Source organism: Megalobrama amblycephala, linkage group LG21 (assembly GCF_018812025.1).
Source record: "Megalobrama amblycephala isolate DHTTF-2021 linkage group LG21, ASM1881202v1, whole genome shotgun sequence".
Classification (NCBI taxonomy): Eukaryota; Metazoa; Chordata; class Actinopteri; order Cypriniformes; family Xenocyprididae; genus Megalobrama; species Megalobrama amblycephala.
In genome coordinates this window covers 16,015,813-16,036,443 of record NC_063064.1, presented here as the reverse complement: position 1 = coordinate 16,036,443, position 20,631 = coordinate 16,015,813, and the positions used below count along the sequence as shown (strand labels likewise).

General features: G+C 37.2%; 1 protein-coding gene across 1 annotated transcript in view; it reads left to right on the top strand.

Moving 5' to 3' along the window:
* The window catches only part of srgap2 (SLIT-ROBO Rho GTPase activating protein 2), a 103,610-nt gene that overhangs the window by 5,030 nt on the left and 77,949 nt on the right, over positions 1 to 20,631 (top strand).

Sequence of the window (20,631 nt, the reverse complement as noted above, 5' to 3'; positions counted from 1 at the left end):
TGATGAGGTCTCATTTGTGCAAGTGCAAATAATTCTTGTGGCGTTAACTTGTTTTCTAGAGATGCACCGGTCGACTGGCACTAAAATTATTTCTCAAATTGTCATTTGTGTGAAAATATTTTGAAGCCTGTTAACAGGCCAGAGACAGAACGTAGTGAAGATAGAGGAGAACACAGACATGGCAGCAAGCACAGCAAACTCACTGTTCATGATGCACGAAATATAAGAAGAAAAATTGGGGGTGGCCGTTTATATTATGAATGTATCTCTGAAGGAAACTGATTGTCTTCAGAAAAGTTTCAATAGCATTTTCTTTTCCTCTTATCTCTGTATAAAGCAGTATTTATAAGTGCAGTGCCTGATATGTGTACAGCGGTACCAAAGTCCCTTTCAAGGAAAGTCTGTTCACTCAGCGGCCATATTTGCAATGCCTCCGGGCAGGTATTTCGGGCAACCAAGACCAAGTCCTGTCTACTTGAATGGGGGAATCCTGAAATCTCAAACTGCTTAGCGAACTCAGAATTAAATAACATGTTTCAAATCAGCAAAAAAATCTGACATAGCATTAAAAAAGCTTTTTCAGGCTAGACGAGCCAATGCGCATGTGCAGTCCTAAGGGCGCGTCTCAGGTTTCTATGGGAACTGGCAAGTACAGGTCTCTGTAGGACATTAATGATTGATGGGCGAGGCCATAAACAGAGGGGCGTTTTTAAGAGCGTTACCTGATTTGCCCACGTCAGAGTCTGGGTAGGGTTTAGGGGTGGGGTCGGGTGAAGTAGATAAATTTCATTGCATGATATATATACACCCACCAGTTTGAAAACACCCACAAATACAGAAACCGCCCACTTTTGTTCCGCAGAGACCTCATACTCGGAACCGGAGCCTCTAATGGCAGCTTCAGTGACACAATGACTTTATCAATCAGAGATCGGCTCTTTTACTTTGAAGGCAGGATATATTCTGCCATATTGCGCATTGCAGTTTCTCCCATTCATATTAACTAATAGGAGTGAACCGTCTTGCTATATCTACAGTCTTTGGCGGTACCCAAAGTAACGCTATATCACTGCTGTTCCATAAGCGCCACCTACTGTCAGAGAGTGAATTTGCATGTTCATTCAGTCCGTCTGCTGTTTTTGTTTTGTGCAGATGTGTCTTATGTAGCATAATTTCACAAATCTAAAGTCAGATCATTCTATTTTTACTTTAAATTGTATAGTTAAATCTAATTAAATTTTAAAAAAAATGCTCATGCTACATATGTTTAGCATCTTTATTTAGTTCATGATTAAAATGCATATCTGGCATTTGCAAATCAGATATTTTTGTTTAAGACCAGTTTGGCCTGTTATGGAGCAAATAAACAAACAAATTTGCTTAAAGAAAAAAAAAAACAGCAACTGGTATCGGAATCATCCCATTTTCTTGTATAAACTGAATTGGTCATTGTTTTAAAATAAATTGTAGTTGTGGTGCATGCTGCTTAATTTTAGATTAATTTTAGTTGCATAACTAGTCGTCCATTGTGACCCTATTATCCTATTGTGATTCCTATTATATATCAAATTTAAATTTAAGAAATAGCATCTATTGCCTTTGACCAATTAAATTAGGGATTGCTTTTGGAGGTCACATTGAAATTGCATTGGTCACTCCAAGGCTTGGTTAGTATTTTGTTAGTGGCAGCACCCCTTCCAATATGTTCAGTTATTCTGCAAGGTCGATGATGAGCAAGTCATTTAGGTTTACGGCTCTGCATCAGCCTTTGTTTACCCACGTTGCAGCAGCAACAAATCGTTACGTTTCCACTAATCTCTTCTTGTCCTTTTTAATACCCTTCCCATAATGAGTGTGCCTCAATTAGAACAGGCCAGCATTGATCCGTGGCAACCGCTCCGGCCAAGACGCTCCACTTTAGCGCCTTAATTAGTCAGAGGAATGGATGGTGTGACCATGTGGCGCTAGAATGCAGTATGTAAATGTACTTTATGTGGAAATGCTGACCTGATCTGAAATAATCTTCCCCAGGAAGGATGTTTGTTTAAGGAAGAAGAGAAGAAGGAGGGGGAGACAATGAACAACACACACGTATTGTTGCTATTGTGTGCCTCTGAATTGGAAACTCACCCCCGATTTTTGGACTTCCTGTCAGAGGACCAGCCCTGAGGGAGTTGACCTGGATAAGAGTGAAGGCCTCTGCTGTAATCAGGACACCCTGTTGCTTGGTTCTGAGTTTTCATTTATAGAATTGTATTGGAGTAAGCCAAATTACATCCGTAAAACAGAGGTCACTCATTCTTGCTGGAAGTTGTCTTTGTAGCTTTTCTCATACCTTATTAGTAGTTCTCACACTTGCAGTCACCTTTTTATTCAGCTAATTAATCAGCTTGGTTTCTAAAAGCTATAATGTACTAAATGCCTCTTTCCCTTCAGATGCAGGGGACATTTTTGGTTCCCTCGATCAACCAATGGACAAACACAACATAATGTTTGCGGACGCAACAGAAAGGCCATAATTGAGAACAGATGTCCGATCCCGCTGGATGCACACGGTTAGACGCACAAACTGTTACCTGACACAGAATAGGAAGGAAAGAGACTGAAATCACACCCCTCAAAACTCAATTTTTCTGTTTGTACTGCATCAGCATAATTTACTGTGGAAGTGAAAATGGCTGTATCGACTTTCTGGTTCCCTCTAATTAATCTTCCGCTCTGCTCCTTAACAAATGAACACCAGGTGATTCCCAATCTGAATGTAAATGCTCTGCCAGGCTGGATCAGAAACTTACAAATGAAGATCAAGGGAAGATGCTCACTTCGTCGTGAACCTGCTTCCACTTACAAACGTGCTCAGGGACCAGCTATTTTTTCTTTTCATTGTTCTTAAATACGTTAGCAAGCATGCAATTCATACACACATGCTCATTTTCATGGCTCATCTCCCTGATGGGTAACGCTGGGCTAAATAATGTGATTTCTCTGTCAGTCCATGTTAAATGTCCTGAAGTCCAGCAGACCTTCAAACAGGCACGGTAAAGTCATCAAGCACTTTCCCGGCGTTCAGCCAAGGGAAGGTGTGGGGGAGGGTGGGAGAGAGCCTGCAAAGTGGAAAACCATTTACATTCTGTCTTCCATCTACTTCTTTGTCAGGCTAAAATGGGCAGTCTTGGTTTTAGTGGACCTTTGCGTTATGCATGGCAGGAGAACACGTGCCAGTCGGCGACATCAAAACAGACTGTGATGTTAACTCTAAGACCTGAAGCTTTGACTCAGTATTATAAATTTAAAGAGGGGAACAAATAAAGGAGGTCAGAGTGCACGCTTTGGATATACTCTCTTGTGTTTCGGCCGTCCTGATTAGAGGATGCCAGGCAGGAAGAGGCTTACATTTTAAGAAGTGCTAATTATGGATTGCTTGTCACAGATGTGGCTGTTTTTCATTAGTTCCTCTTTTGAAGATGTCTAATTTCCACAACGAAGAGTCTTGGAGCTCAAGTTGATAATTGAAGTAGGCATCCATTAATGTTAGAAGATATTATATATTTAAGAATTCTTCTTGTCTGTCTGAACGGTTGCTTATTTGACAAGTCAGTCCTAGTCCTCTAGTGGCACCAAATGGCAAGCAAACTTCTTGATAAAGTGGTCCAGACACTGCAATAATGGCTCAACCAGTGGCACGAGTTTGTGTTTGTGTGATCAAAGGAAACCAGGATGTGTTTGAATAAGTCATTATTTTTGCAATTCTGTTTGCTGCCCTTAGTAGTGCAAAAATTGTACACTTCACCTTTACAGTTAACTGAAAAACAGAAATTATGTCATCATTAAACCTCTTTCTTTTGAAACCCATATTACTTTTTTTCTTATTTGGAACATAAAAGGAGATATTTATAACAGATTGTCCAGCTGCTCTTTTCCATACAATGAAAGAGAATGTTGACCATATCTTTTTTTTACGAATAACTTACTTTCTATGTATTTCTTGCACAAAGCTATTGTTAGGTAGACTGGGTAAACCCAGCCTGATCTGCCAGCGATTTGATTTCGCCCGGCAACTCAGTCTGGAAACCCATACATTCATTTCTGCTGCATCTGTTACACTTTTGCGGGAACCAATCACAGACTGGCTTATCCACCATACTCGCTATTGGCAGGTACAGAGCTCTTTCTATGGTTCTGGGCGGGTATAACACGATGACGTCTCTCGCACGACCGTCAATCCAATTCCTTTTAACCTCTCAACAATGCTAAATGACTTCTTTAGTTTAGCAAACAAATCGCTCGAGTGGATGTAAATATCACGCACTTTCATGTTTTTTTGCACAACCTGCAAAAATCGCTCGATGCCATTGCTGCTTCTGCAAACCGCTGATCAATGCTACAAACCAATACAAACTAAACCTGTCTGGAGTTTTCGCATCGCTCTGCAAAAGTACGTCACCCGGATCGTTGATCTGATTGGTTGAAGGACTATCCAATTGCATGAATAATGCTCGTTGATCACGCCTCTTGTGCAGTAGGAAATGCATAGCAAACTCCCCAGACCAATGTTCAATTTTAAATTGAGCTTGGTCTGGTGATAGCCAGACAAATTGTTAGGGGCCGTTCACATATCCCGTCTTTTGCACGCGCAAATTCGTTATTTCAAATGTAGGCGCGCGGTAAGCGCGCTCATAATAGAAGCGACACAGTCGTGACACGTTCGTTTTTTCCAGGCGCGCCTATGCCGCGGCGAGATAAAAACATCTCAACTTTTCAGAATGCCGCAGGCGCACCGCAGGTCATGTGACAAGAACCAACCAATTAACTTCGGCCTATCCGTAACAACATCGAAAGCCGAACAGCTGATCAATGCTGTCCAGGACTGGTTTTTATTTATCATCTCAATAAATATATCTAGTAGTAAACCTAATGCAAGGGCTAGAAATCAATTAATCCTTTGCTGATACTTCCTCGTCATCGTGGAGAGCGCAGTTCATAGCAAGACAGACACCATGGGAATGCAAGCGCTTGTGGAAAAGAGGAGAAAGCGACGCAGCCGCGCTTTCTACACGTTTTTAGATGCGATATGTGAACGGCCGCTTAGGCTTCAGAATGTTTGGAATATAGTGAATGAATCATTTTTATGATGTTTTTATTTTTTGAGCTGGTCCCCATCCACTTTCATTAAACAAAATAGAACAGCATGGACATTCTTCAAAACAACTTATTTTGTGTTCCATGGTATAAGAAATCCAAGTAAATAATGATTGAATTTTCATTTTTTTTTTTTTTTTTGGAAAACTGTCCCTTTATGATGGCTGTCTTTGGCTCTTTGTCAGCTTGAACAGTGACTCGGTTTGAATGAATCTAGTGGTATTTGTGCTGATATTTGCATACCGCCAACGGACACATTCCACCATCAGCTTATCCGCTATGCAAAATCAGAATGCCAGCTCATCGTACGAGCCGCGTCAACATCAAATTTTTGACCTTTTGGAGTTCCTCTAAGACAAGAAGTTATTAAAATAAGGAAGCATATTCAACTCGGTTTGGCCAAAGGACATTTCAGTTCCTCCACTCATTTAAACCCGGCCACTGTGAGAAACGGGGTCCACGTCTCACACAGCAACAGACCTGAGACCTGTAGGAATGTGCAACATGAGTCAGGATCACAGTCTTTGGAGAGGGCTGGTGTCTTTTCTTTCTCCTTCTCCTTTCTTTCCAGATCTGTCGTGGTTCTGGACCAACAATAAGAGCATTGTGTAGACCTGCAGGACCAAAGCGGTCTCTGTTATTCTATTGTTATTTTCTTCTTGGCCTGCTCACTCCTACTTTTCTCTCAACCCCTGAAATGATGTTTGTCAGTCTGAATGAAATATGACACACTGGTTTTTGGTGTTTTCCTCCCCCTCCCCCTTCCTAACCAGACTTTTAATAATTGCAAACACATGACATTATAACACACGGTTGACCACACACTTTGCATGTTGTTTTCTGCTTTATATTAATTCTCATATGGCATACTTCAATGAGACACAGGCTATATTGCCTGTGTAATAATCGTAATCTATCTTGTATATCCACATGTCTTGACTCTACGTTGCCTGTCAATACGATCCAAAATATAGAAAGACTTGGACTGAAGAGTTGTTTTCAAGTTTGAAATGCACAAAATAAGTTTTGGAGCTATAAAAAGCCTTGTACATCAACAAAAGCATATTCATAGCCTCAATTTAAAAGTCAATAAAGAATAAAGGGCAGTCGTTCCTCTAAATAAACCCAGCCTAAATGAAAAACAATTGAAACTGAGGTATTGGATGTCTGCGAAGTCCCTTGGGTCAAGAGAGGAAACAGATTTTTTCTTTGTGTTAAGGCCTGCTTTGTTTCCTGCCTCTGTTAGGCCGGTTCTTGATTATAGTTACTGACCGCTACGTGGCTTTCTGGCTCACTTCCTTACTTGACATCCAGCTGGATACTGGTTTAATCCACCTTGGTTTATAGCTAACAATGGTTAGCTGCGAAGTTGAGATAGCAAAGAATTGTAGGATTGTTTGAAGAATGATAAAGCATTTTCCACCCTTACTTTTGCGTTCAGACACTCCGAAATGTCTAGTTGTTGACTATTGTATTGTGCGGTAGACTGGAAAAAGTATTGGCTGCCAAAAACAAGACATCTACCTTCATCTTTTGTAAATTTATGGGCATAAGAATGATATTTAGTTGTGTCTCTCTTCAGGATAATTAAACTTTCCCTTCATCGTAATACCACAGAAATGGTTTTCCTCCAAACCAAGACTTTTGTAGGCATCTATTTTCCCATCAGCTCTGAGTCTGACAAGTAGAATGTCTTCTGCACATGATTTCACTTTTATCTCGCTGTTCACTGCTCATTTCCATGACCAGATCTCTTTTCTGTGCCTCATACATAATTCACATTGTTTAATATAAGATTGATCTGTTTTTTTTAATGATATATAGCTATTGAATGGCTTTTAATTCATTAGTAACCACAAGAGCTCAAGAGTTTTTCCTTTTAAAGGGAAATCTATACAGTTGTCATTCCTTTTCTGAGTGCCTAGTCCCAGGGAAACATTTTACGATTAGATAAAATCGTACATATTTATTTTTATCTATCTTAGACAGAATTTTAACATCATGAATCCCTACTGTGTTTACAGTAAATGCGCTAAAAGACAAGCTCTTTTTGGCTGTAAATGAAGAACATTGGCGGAGATACAGTCCTAGTGATTATCCCGAACCCGCACCGCAGAATACAGTCATCAGGTATAAGATATCAGCAGGTTTTTCAGCATTGACAGTGAGGTACAGCATTGCGCTGTTGCCATGAGCCATGCAGCAGGGACGTTGCTTGTCTGACTGGGTCATACTTCTACTAATGCTTTTTTAATGAAGCAATTCATCACTTCTCTTTGTTTTTCTTTTAATATGTGGTCTCTCTTTGTTCCCCCCTCCACAAACATGCTCAGGTTCACACAGATCTGATGTTGGTGGAGATGAGACGAACCAAGCTTATTTCTCATCTGTATTCTGATGTGCTAGGCTAGCACAACTGACTTGGAGCCATTTTAGGTGTTCCAATGTATCAAAGCATTTTTCAATTTTGAATTTTTTTTTTTCTGTATGCACCCTGTTTGTGTGTGTGTTAGTGTGTGTAGGCTCAAAGAGCTGAGTTCCTCCTCCTCATAAGCCCAGCTTTGCTTTGAACTTTAAGATAATGTAGCTACACTACGGTATGCCCACTATTACACACATAAACTCTACCTGTGTAAATTCCCAAGTTTCCAAACAGCCTTAAGCGAAACACACACTACAAGGTCATCAGCTTTTGTACATTTAAAGACTTGATTTCTGGTGAATGGTGCACTTTACTCGACTGTATTTAGAATGATCTAAAGGTAAAGGAATGTTTTTTTTACCTTTTAGAAAAAAAAAAAAAAAATGACCATTTGTTCTAAATCATTATATAGATATCACAGATATCATGATATCACATTGAGCCTCATGAAAATCACTTTCTCTTTGACTCTGTGGAGTCTGTTTGACTCTGAGACAAGAAGTCCAAAGGCCAATACAGCAATTTCATTTGTGATTAAAATATCTAAACATTTAATAAATGTATATATTTTTTATTCTTTTTATAACATCATATATTAACAGTGCAAAATAGTATTAAAATTATATGTAGAAGTCGTTGCTTTGTTATGAGAAAGAATGTCCTGAAAAATGAATTTCATTGATGTCATTTGGAGTAACCAATATAAAGGGACCATTTTTGGATCAAGTCATGTGGTCAGTATCATCTGACAGGATGTGACATCATTCAGACACCTGCAAAGGATCACATGGTCGTAAAGCAAAGTAACTAACTCTCTCTTAACTATTTGAAAAATGCATGTTTTCACTTGCTCATATGCATGTCCCGAAACATCAGGTCATTCGGTACCACCGCTATAAAACATGGAAAATGTAATATTTTACTATATACTAAATATAAAATGTTTGATTTAGGGCTGGGCGATATATCGCATGCGATTGTCACGCGCATTTCGTCAGTAAAGCCAGTTCCCTGATTACCGCATTCATTTAATAGACAGAACCGTAGTTCACTGACAAGCTACGCAATATCGCGTTCATCATCGAAGGCGATTCATCTGCGATAATGAACGCGATATTGCGTAGCTTGTCAGCGATCTACGGTTCTGTCTATTAAATGAATGCGGTAATCAGGGAACTGGCTTTACTGACGAAATGCGCGTGACAATCTCATGCGATATATCGCCCAGCCCTAGTTTGATTGTCCTTTTGCTATTTAGCTAGCAAGCTAACTAGCTAGATATCAGCAAAGACTATAGAATAACACAAGACGTGTCACTCGTATTGTTTTGAATGGGAGAAAGTGTAACGCGCAATATGGCGGAATAAGTCCCGCCTTCTAAATAAGAGCCAATCGCCGACTGGTAAAGTCATCGCGTCACTGCAGCAGCCATTAGAAGCACCGGTTTCTATAGAAACAGTCAGACGCGCGCCTCTGAAACATGGCAGAAGAAACGCGCATTTAGGTCTGCGCATGCGCATTAGCTTGATCCAGCCTAAAAAATACAGTTTTTTTTTTGTCATGATTCGAGCGTTTGGATAAAACATTTATAAGACAGCTGTTGTCAGATTTCATTGGTGATTTCAAATATGAAATGTAATCGTAAGGTTGGCGAACAGTTTTGGAGAATTTGATGTTTCCCCATTCAAAGAGATAGGGCATGATGCCCAGGATGCCCAAGAGGCGTTTCAAAGATGGCCGTCAAGTGAAATGACTTGTCTTAAAGGGACTTTGATATCAGTCTGTTAGCATTGTTTAAAATTATAGTCATTCGGTATAACCAAAAGTGTAATTCGGTAAAACCAAAATTTTGGTTAAACGGAATGACTTTTTTGGTGACAAATTTTGTCCATATTGTAAAAAATGACAAAAGCAGTGTTATAAATATGTGGTTATAAAAAACACATAATCTCATTAATATATATTATAGATCTCTAAGAAATAGAGACAAGATCACAGAGTCACATAAGATAATCCGTCAAGTCCTGCCCCAATATATATGTAACTTTGCATGACTTAAATAATACAGCCATGAATGAGCACATGTTGGAAATAAAAGCGGTGAATTTAATTCTCTCTCTGTTGTCTATGCTCAGCATTAGTCTCGTGAAGTCGTCTGCATTTTGCTATTCACTCAGCGGGTTGATGCTCAGGAAATGCTCCTCCAGCACGGCCACTGCATGTAACTTTTAACAAGATTCACTTGTTTAAAACACTGTAATTATATAAACATTTACTATGTAACCATTAATTCGCTAATAAACATCCAAGTGAACACAACTCTATGGAAATTAATTATTTATTATCTCAGTGAGCGATCGCAGTTTGAGTATAGTTCTGTGTAAATGGAGATAAACAGCACTTTGTCAGCAGATATTTCATAATCTAGAACGACAAAAACATACCAGTTGAGAAATGCAATAAAATACAGTGTTTTTCTTTGTTATATTCCAATATTCCAGAGAATATTATTCAGTAATTTAACATTATCCAGCGAATTATTCTTCACTCTTTAGCCTATTAAACAGCTTATAAGTCTACTAAAACTGTAGTTTAAAATGAAGTATTACATTTCTGCAAAGTTGATATGACTCCTTCAGTGAAGTCAGAGCCATTTATGAAAACAAACGAAGCAGGCTAACGAGGCAGAATGCTGAAAGACTCTGTTTTCTACACTACAGCCTAGTTCTGCTCAACTGGGAGTATTAAGCTACAAGCTACATTAAAATAGCAATGCTATTTTTTCAGGTGGTTTAGATTGTTTTATATATTTTTAAATTGGTTAGAATTACTTTTATGTGCTTTATTTTACTTGTTCTTTTTTTTCCCCCTCATCGAAGACAAAAAAGTAACAGTGTTTTAGTAACAGTGCACTTTTTTATTTTTTGCACTTTCAGACCCCTCTATTTATTGGTGTGTGTATATATAAGATTTGTTTTTGGAGGGAGTGATTGTTATAAATAAAATGGTTTGTTCAGTTCAGTGGTGTTGTAATCATGTCAAAAACAGAAGTATAACAGTAAATAAATATGGGTTCTGCATATCAGTTATCGGGCGTACGTATATATATATTTTATATATATATATATATATATATATATATATATATATATATATATATATATATATATATATATATATATATATATATATATACAGTACAGTCCAAAAGTTTGGAACCACTAAATTTTTAATGTTTTTAAAAGAAGTTTCGTCTGCTCACCAAGGCTACATTTATTTAATTAAAAATACAGTAAAAAACAGTAATATTGTGAAATATTATTACAATTTAAAATAACTGTGTACTATTTAAATATATTTGACAAAGTAATTTATTCCTGTGATGCAAAGCTGAATTTTCAGCATCGTTACTCCAGTCTTCAGTGTCACATGATCCTTCAGAAATCATTCTAACATGCTGATTTGCTGCTCAATAAACATTTATGATTATTTTCAATGTTGAAAACAGTTGTGTACTTTTTTTTTCAGGATTCCTTGATGAATAGAAAGTTCAAAAGAACAGCATTTATCTGAAATACAAAGCTTCTGTAGCATTATACACTACCGTTCAAAAGTTTGGGGTCAGTAAGAATTTTTATTTTTATTTTTTTGAAAAGAAATTAAAGAAATGAATACTTTTATTCAGCAAGGATGCATTAAATCAATCAAAAGTGGCAGTAAAGACATTTATAATGTTACAAAAGATTAGATTTCAGATAAACACTGTTCTTTTGAACTTTCTATTCATCAAATAATCCTGAAAAAAAATATTGTACACAAATATTTTGTACAATTGTACACATTAAATGTTTCTTGAGCAGCAGATCAGCATATTAGAATGATTTCTGAAGGATCATGTGACACTGAATACTGGAGTAATGATGCTGAAAATTCAGCTTTGCATCACAGGAATAAATTACTTTGTAAAATATATTCAAATAGAAAACAGTTATTTTAAATTGTAATAATATTTCACAATATTACTGTTTTTACTGTATTTTTAATTAAATAAATGTCGCCTTGGTGAGCAGACGAAACTTCTTTTAAAAACATTAAAAAATCTTAGTGGTTCCAAACTTTTGGACTGTACTGTGTATATATATATATATATATATATATATATATATATATATCCTGTGATGCAAATATATTTATATATATATATATATATATATATATATATATATATATATATATATATATATATATATATATATATGTGTGTGTATGTGTATGTATGTATGTATAATATATATATGTATGTATAATAAATATATATATATATATATATATATATATATATATATATATATATATATATACACATACATATATATATATGATGCCTTTGTGGAAAAAAAAATTCCATATTTAACAAGTTATAAAGTTAAATATCTAGCTTCCGCCAGACCGCCTTCCGTATTCAACTTACGAAGAAAATGTAACGCTTCTCTCAGTTCAAAATGCTTACGCTACGTCCTAGGCGTTCCCTATTCAACTTACGGAACAAGCTTAAATGACGTGACGCCAGTTCCATTTTTTTCATAAGTTGAATTCAGAAGGCCGTCTGACGGATATTTTTTTCACACAAAGCATCGCTTCGCTTCAGAAGGCCTTTATTAACCCCCCAGAGCTGTGTGCAGTACGTTTATGATGGACGGATGTGGATGGAGACACTTTCTTCAGCTTCATACTTGTTGCTCTCGCTCACTGTCATTATAAAACTTGGATGTGTCAGCATATTTATTAATATATCTCCGATTGTGTACATCAGAAAGAAGAAAGTCATATATACCTAGGATGGCTTCAGCGTGAGTAAAGCTCGAGGTAATTTTCATTTGAAAGTGAACTAATCCTTTAAGTTTTTCTTTGTTGACTAGTTGCAGACTTCAGTCTTGTAGTGTGCGTTTGGCAGGAAAGGAAAATAAATACACATTAGCTTCAGTCATCTATCTGTGCACATAATGCGGCCTGAACCGTTGAGTGGACACATACACTGAAACCAACATTGTGTTTTGGATTACCCACAGACCCTTGATGAGCAACCCTTGGAGGTTCCTGTGAGTCGGGGACAGGCGGATCTCAGCCCGCCGTGGGCTTTCTAGGCTCTGACTTTGTTTTACTCAAACCAGATGTCTGTTCACCCTGCACATGACTCCATAATGAGATCCAAACCTGAGACTCTCATTCCTTTTCTTCATGCACAGCTTGTTTTGCACAATATTCCTCCTTACATAATAATTTAGGGGCTTATTTTAAAGGACTGAGGAGGTTGTACTCCTTTGAAGTCTTAGCACAGCCACACTGTGTGCTGGTACTTGCTTGCTTGTGCCTGTCTATCCAGCTCATTCTTTGTCTGTACGTCTGTTTCAATTAATATTTACCCAGAGATGATAATTAAAAACTCATATATATCAGACGTGTCTTTAAAACTACAAGGTGTGCTCATTTTATTACTGCAGAACTGTATTGCCCAGAGCTATTGTGTGTCTTCTTAAAATACTCTTGAAATATTCTTGTGTAGCACAAAGTTTGCATAGTGTAACTGTTAAGTATGCATAGTTACAAGAAAATTATAGGTTATGCAGCTATACGTGTACAAACACGTCCTGATGCAAACAAGCAGTGAAATACCAGACAGGAAAAGCAACAGTTCATTCAGTGTCAGGTGACCTAAAAATGAACATAATTAATTTTAGAAATATATACTTAAAGTATCAACTATGCATTTTTACTTTTTTTTTTATTTTTTTTTATGAAAATTGCTCTTTCAATGCAACATGGAATTAACACAAATTCCGTTACACATGTTAAGGATACACTTGAGTACTCGCAATAATTGATGCAGGTGCACATGTGGGTTCTTCAGATGTTCTGCTGCAATTTAGCTGTAACAGGAAGGACCATAATTGGTTAACATGAGCCTAGTTTATTAGGAGCATTTGATTTTAAATCTGGTGCAGTCTATATGTTTTGGCCAGTGGAGAACTAGTCCCCTTTCTGAGCTTGGTTCTCCCAAGGCTTTTTCTCTATTCTGTCACTGATTGAGTTTGGTTCCTTGCCACTCTCGCCTCTAGCTTGCTTAGTTGGGGACTTGTAATATTCAGCAATATTATTGATTTTACTGCACAGACACTATTGCATGAGAATGACCTGAGCTGATGATGACCTCATTTTTTTTTCTACAGAGCTGCTTAATAGTTGAATTGAGCTTATTTCATATTTGATGATCTTTTCACAGTGGAACTGAATCAACACCATGACAGAGTTCAATTCTTCTTTACAGCAGAATTGAACTCTGTTTGCGTCATTGAGTCATTATTTTCCTGTTTATTCCTGTAAAGCTGCTTTAAAACAATCTGTTTTGTAAAAATTACTATATAAATAAAGGTGACTTGACTTGACTCACCATTGATTTGATCAAAAATACATTAAAACAAATATTGCGAAGTATTACTGCAATTCAAAGTAACTGATTTGGTGCTCAAGAAACATTCTTGTTATTATTTTTTTTTAGATTCAAAATGTATCATAGTTTCCACAGTTCAAAGTTCAAAAGAACAGCATTTATTAAAAATCAGCATTTATTAAATAGCATAATACATGGCTTTACTGTCAATTTTGATCAATTTAATGCATCCTTGCTATATAAAAGTATTAATTAATTTCCAAAAAAAAAAAAATCTTACTGACCCCAAACATTTTAACATTGCATTCGCATTCAGAAGGTGCACAAAACAAATGGATATGGCTGATTTTAAATTAATTCTGTCATGGCACCTCTGGCCATTGCGTTCACATGCTCAACAGATATGATTGTGTTTGGATACAATGCTCAATGGTTGTAAAAACACGCTGTAAATAGGAACCTTTGATGCTCAGAGAGGATTTGAAAGCAGCTTCTATCAGCAGGTACCAAATATAACCGGTACTCGGTACTACCAGTACTGCAGAAATGCTGGTAAATGCCCTCAACTTTTTTAATTTTTTTTTAATTTTTAGTACCGATTGGTACAGTTAGTACCGGTACGTTTGACAACTCTATTTAGACCTGTGGTTAAAGGGATAGTTCACCCAAAAATGATAATTCTGTCATCATTTACTCACCCTCAAGTTGTTCCAAACCTGTATAAATTGATTTTTTTTTTCTGCTGAACACACAGGAAGATATTTTGAAGAAAGTTTGTAACCAGGCCACTTTGGGGCACCATTGACTTCCATAGTAGGAAAAAAAAACTACTATGAAAGTCAATTGTGTCCCAAAACTGTTCAGTTTAACACATTCTTCAAAATATCTTCCTGTGTGTTCAACAGAATAAAGAAAATATATACAGATACAAATATAAAAATATTGAACAACTTGAGGGTGAGTAAATGATAATAGAATTTTCATTTTTGGGTGAACTATCCCTTTAAGCCTTCCAAACAAGTAGTATTATTGCAGACAACCAATTTCTCTTCTCCTCTGAAGAAACCAGTTTTTCTTTTACTCTAGCTTAAGTGGTCAGAAATTTCGAGCATAAAAGCCATTTTTAACAAACTGTTCTGCTTCTGATTTTTTTATATGTTAAAAAAAAAATGCTGCCATCAACGTTATTTATTAGATCTCCAGAGTTTCCTTGGGCTTTCAGATGCACTCAAATGCATTAAATCTGAATTATCGACATTATGACATGTCAGTTGTAGTTGCTGCTGTTTTACTAGGCAGAATAGTTCACAGTTAAGCAGTCCGTAAATACAGCACTCCCTGACCACAGCACTCTCACCATGAAACAGTCACAAAATGCCATTGTGGTCAATGATCAAATGTAAATCCATTGGCAAGCTGGCAGTCTATACAGTTTTTCTTCTAAGTGGCAGTTTAGTGAGATGTTTTCAGCCTCTTGTCTTTATATGCTGGTTTCCCATGGATGCTTTTTGGTACTTTGAGTGTCAGCTGACATCCTTTATCCACAATATGATTAAATTTGATCTTTCCAACAGGACTTGAAGGCGTCGTTAAACATAGAAAGCCTTCAAAGGTGATACATGACACTTGCATGAAGACTTAAGCAAATCCACCCTGCTACAAGCAGTCGTCAATCACTCATTTCCTGATGTCCAATACTTCCTGATTATCTTTACAGATCATGAGCGTGTGTTTCTCTTTGTATCTTTTTTTTTCCTATAAGTGTTTCACACCTCAGAAACATTATAGGCATACACTGGTGCTCAGACATAAACTTTATAAGCTCATGTGCTTATGTTAAGCCTGTTCCGCATCAACTCAAAACACCCAAAATCTTGCATGTGCTTACACTGCCTCTCCACAGATGTAAACATGTGCTCCATCTCTGTCTTTTCCTCTGTTTCTCTCCCTCTCCACGAGACTGTTTTACCCCCGTCACTTTACAAAGGCCCCATTGGAGTGGGAGGTAATTACTCTTGACACTAAGGGGGCCCGGCCATCTGACCCCACACAGGAATGCTGAAAGGACAGAAATCTCTCATAGCGATATATGATTAAGTCACACAAAAACTGTAAGGTATTTCTCAGGAGCTCACTGTATAATTTATGTCTCCCTCAAGCACGTCTCTGAATCCATCAGTGTAACATAATCACGGGAAGAAACACAGAGGTCTTTTGTTGGATGGATGGATTAATAGCCATAAACATGCTTCGTATGAAGTGATTAACATGATGTTATTTCATCTTGGGTCTTTGTACTTGCTATAATTTTCAGCCAAAATTCAGATTAGGGGGGTTGAACAAAGTGTCTGAACAAAGAGTAAAATCATACAAAACACATCTCACATTTATGACTTTATAACTTGCAATTGAGTTTGTATCTCACAGTTCTGAGAAAAAAATATGAATTGCGAGATGTAAACTCGCAATTCTGACATTTTTTTCTTGCAATTGCAAATTTATAACTTGCAATTCTGACTTTATTTCTTAGAATTGTGAGATATAAACATGCAATTGTGAATTATAAAGTCTGAATTGTTAGATATGAAGTCATAATTGTGAGAGAAAAAGTGGCAGAAACATGCTTCCTTAGGTTCACATTTGTATCCAAAACTCTAGTTTTTGGGCTAATTTAAGGACTGAAAACCTGTCTGAAAGTCTGTAAATTGACATTGAGATGATGATTGCGCTGTTCTAAAACAGAGTCGAGGAAGAGGGTTTGCTGACTGTAGCTCTGAAGTTCAAATGCAGTTTTAGCATTTGAGCTCAGCGACATCAAACAGCTTCCTGGTTGGATGAGATTCCAGCCTCCCTTTAATGTTCTTCAGATAAAATGAGCATTTAAAGATGGTCCAAAAAGAAACTAATGCCTGCTGGGATCACTGTGTTCTTCATCCCCAGCCTGCCATTTTGAAGCAAACATTATTGTGTCAGGAAATAGCAGACATGTTACAGCTGAACAGCAGCTTGTAACTTCCTAGGGGTCAATGTATATGGAGTTGTATTATCCCACAGGCATTGCCTGTTTTTGTAAAGCCCATCTAAAAAAAAACTATGTGGTGTCTACTCCAATGGAATATTTTGTTTTTGTTTAATCAGATTTGTGATGTTTGAATGGATTTTTTTTGCCATTACCACTTTCTTCATTCATTCATTCTGCGGGTAGACTTTAAACTGTGTCATATTTCACAGTCTGTTGTTTGTCTCTTAGTAAATAATAGATGATATTTCCCTCTGTACACCAGACCTTGCTGTTCACCCACTAGATTCAATGTGAAAATTAGGATGTGATGTATTCTGCATATGTGACAGATTTACTAGCACACATGAGGGGAAATAGTTGTGAATGTTGTCATATTTTTGCTGACCCAGCCATCAGTTTAAAATTGACCCTCTTAATCGTTATGCACGGTTGGTCTTCTTGACAGCTCAAATGGTTTTCAGACAATTAGTCCTGTGCAGTGTTTACTACCATCACTCAACGTGGCTTCCTTTTTTCATTACTTCTGATATGTATAGCTGGTTAAGGGTTGGGGTCGCTGGTCCCTAGTGGTTATGCTCTGTTTATCAGTCATTAGAAGAACTAGACTGGACTTAATAGACTGTAAAATTGTTTTGTCAATGCTTTATCAATTTACATGATTTTTGCTAAAAATATTTTTAATACAATATATTTCATATAACTTATTTTTAAATTTACTTATGGGTCAATGACGTGACAAGTCTTTTTTTTTTTTTGTCCAAAGGCCTTAATATTAATAAAAAACAAAGATATGACATCCAAAGTATGCAAGGTAGTACAACTAGATCTCTTTTATTAATTTCAAAAGGTTTTAATTATATTTTGTTACAAATGTATTTTAAAGATTTTGAAGTGTCAAAAGGTCATTCGGTTTAACCGTCCAAAGGCCAATACAGCCATTTCATTTGTGATTAAAATATCTTAAAATGCAATAAATGTATATATATTTTTTATTGTGGCATGATTTTATAATGTCATATATCAACATAGTGTAAAATGGTATTAAGGTTATGTGTAGAAGTCGTTGCTTTGTTATGAGAAAGAATGTCCGGAAAAATAAGTTCATTGATGTCATTCGGAGTAACCAATATAAAGGGACCATTTTGGATCAAGTCATGCTGTCATATCATGTGACAGGATGTGACATCATTCAGACACCTGCAAAGGACTACATGGCCATGAACCAAAGTAACTAACTCTCTTTTAACTATTGGAAAAATTCATGTTTTCACTTGCTCATACGCATGTCCCGAAACATCAGGTCATTCAGTACAACTGCTATAAAACATGGAAAATGTTGTAATATTTGAAAAACTTGTACTAAATATAAAATGTTTGATTGTCCAAGCTAACTAGCTAGCTAGCTAGATATCAGACTGTTAACATTGTTTGAAAATATTGTCATTTGGTATAACCAAAAGTGTAATTCGGTAAAATTACATATTTTGTCCATCTTGTAAAAAATGACAAAAGCAGTGTCAATTGATTATAAAAACCACATAATCTCATTGTTAACACTTAATAAAACTTCAAAATTAATTATATCTCCATTATGTGTTTTTACACTTTTAAAAACCTACATATACACATTAAAAAAAAAAAATACATGTACACATTTTTTTTTTTTTTTTTTCTCTCAATTGAACATCTAGCAGTTGAGGTCCTCCTGTAATTTTTTATGGGGTCATTTAGAGGTGATAAACTGTGAAACAGCATCTTATCAGTTGTTGAAGAAAGCTCAATATTGTGTGTGTATTTGGACGCTTTTACTCACTGGAAGAAATTTTTTTCTCGCCCTTAGCAGTGTGACAAGTACATCAATAATTAAGCAGCTGATGAAGGGAACACAAAGCAGGCAGCAGAAGCCACCAAACAACTCCTTTCACTTTCTCTCATCCTCTTCCATGTTCTCTGGCCATTACAGGGAAACTCTAACCCAGCATTTATTATGTGAGCCTATGCCCTTGGCTTCAATAACAAACAGCGCTGCCTAATCCCACAAGCACTGGAGATCCATGAAGATAGGTGTGTGGGAAGAAACCGGGGAGTTTTGTTCTGGAAGATGGAGAGGTTAGCTTTCTCTTTGTTTGCATTGGCCACCTCTGCCCTGTTCAAGGCTTCTTTGATAACATGACCCCTCTACTGCAGGAATATCCGTCATGTGGCCCAATCTTATTTGTTCAGCTCGGAAGAGCCAGAATCCTTCGTCCTCTCCCGGTTTCTCAAGCGACAAGAAGGAAAGGGTGTGGCTGCGAACACAGAGACCAGCCATTGTCTTCCTACAGTATCTTACATTGGAACAGATATTGTGTTTTTTTTACAACCGCAGTAGCTGAATGCATACAGTGCATCAATGCAGGCCTTTCTCTTGGAGCCCCAGACTCATGCTGTGTCCACTTTGCATTGTTTAATGACGCCTGTTGGGGGGATTCTGGCATCCCGCCACTGACCTCTGCTCTCAGCGGCCCCGAGCCTGTCAGCACCGTTTCCATGGCAACAGGAGACACCCAACCACAATGGCTAGAAACAAACTAATGCATCATGTTGCCGTAGAACACTTGGATGAACGGCACAATGGCGATCGGAGCTCAGTCCCAACCGTCTGTCATCAGGCTACATCTGAGCTGTATTTGCTTTGTCGCAGCTAATGTGCAGTTGACTGTGAATATGAATGTGATACAGAGACTGTTCTCCTCCCCCCACCAGCTTCACAAGCTTTGCCTCATTTAGCAGTCTGACTCCATTACTCTGGAATGGGCTTGTATGTATTTATCTAGCAACAATAAGTTGTTAGAAATTACCTATTTGCTTTGAAAAACAAATCAACTGATCTTTCTTTTAAAGCGATGACATCTTTAATTTGATTTTGGCTCGGAAGTTTAGTGCATTTGAGAGAAATACCATCAGATGTCTGCAGTCTCCTAACTAGTAAGTTAGTGTAAATGAAAACAGATTAATTCCCTTTTTTTTTTTTTTTTTCAAGTGGCCCACCTCAAATGGTCTCACAAGACCCCTCCTGAGGATCCAATATCCTGCTTCTGCAACACAGGGGTCCTTCATAATCCTCTCCCACCACTCCCATCTTCCTAAACCACATAAACCATCTTGAAATGGATGAATGTAGAGTCGATTGATGCTCGGGTGACCGTTTTGGTTTCATTGTCGATTTTTTTTTAAGCTCGGTGTAGGTCAAATGCTATATAGACACATGCTGATTCTCCAATGCAAAACTGAATCTCACATTGCCAATCACTGGGAAGTAAAGCTAAGCTGTTTGGCTTCCAGGCGCTGTGGAGTGAGTGTTCCTGAGTCAAACGCATCTCAAGGGATCTTTTAAGCAACTTTATATGCAGCCGGGTAAACTTAATGCTATGTACAAATGAATTTTAAATTGTTGTTCAGCTCAAATCTTCAGTTGATTCTTGCTGGCTTCAGCAAAGGCTACTCTACAATATGTCCATAATGTTGAATTCTCTTATTAACATAGTGGTTATTTACAAGTAAACATTTCAGCATTACCATAATCACCATAATCACAGCAGGCTAATCAGGTTTTGTAGT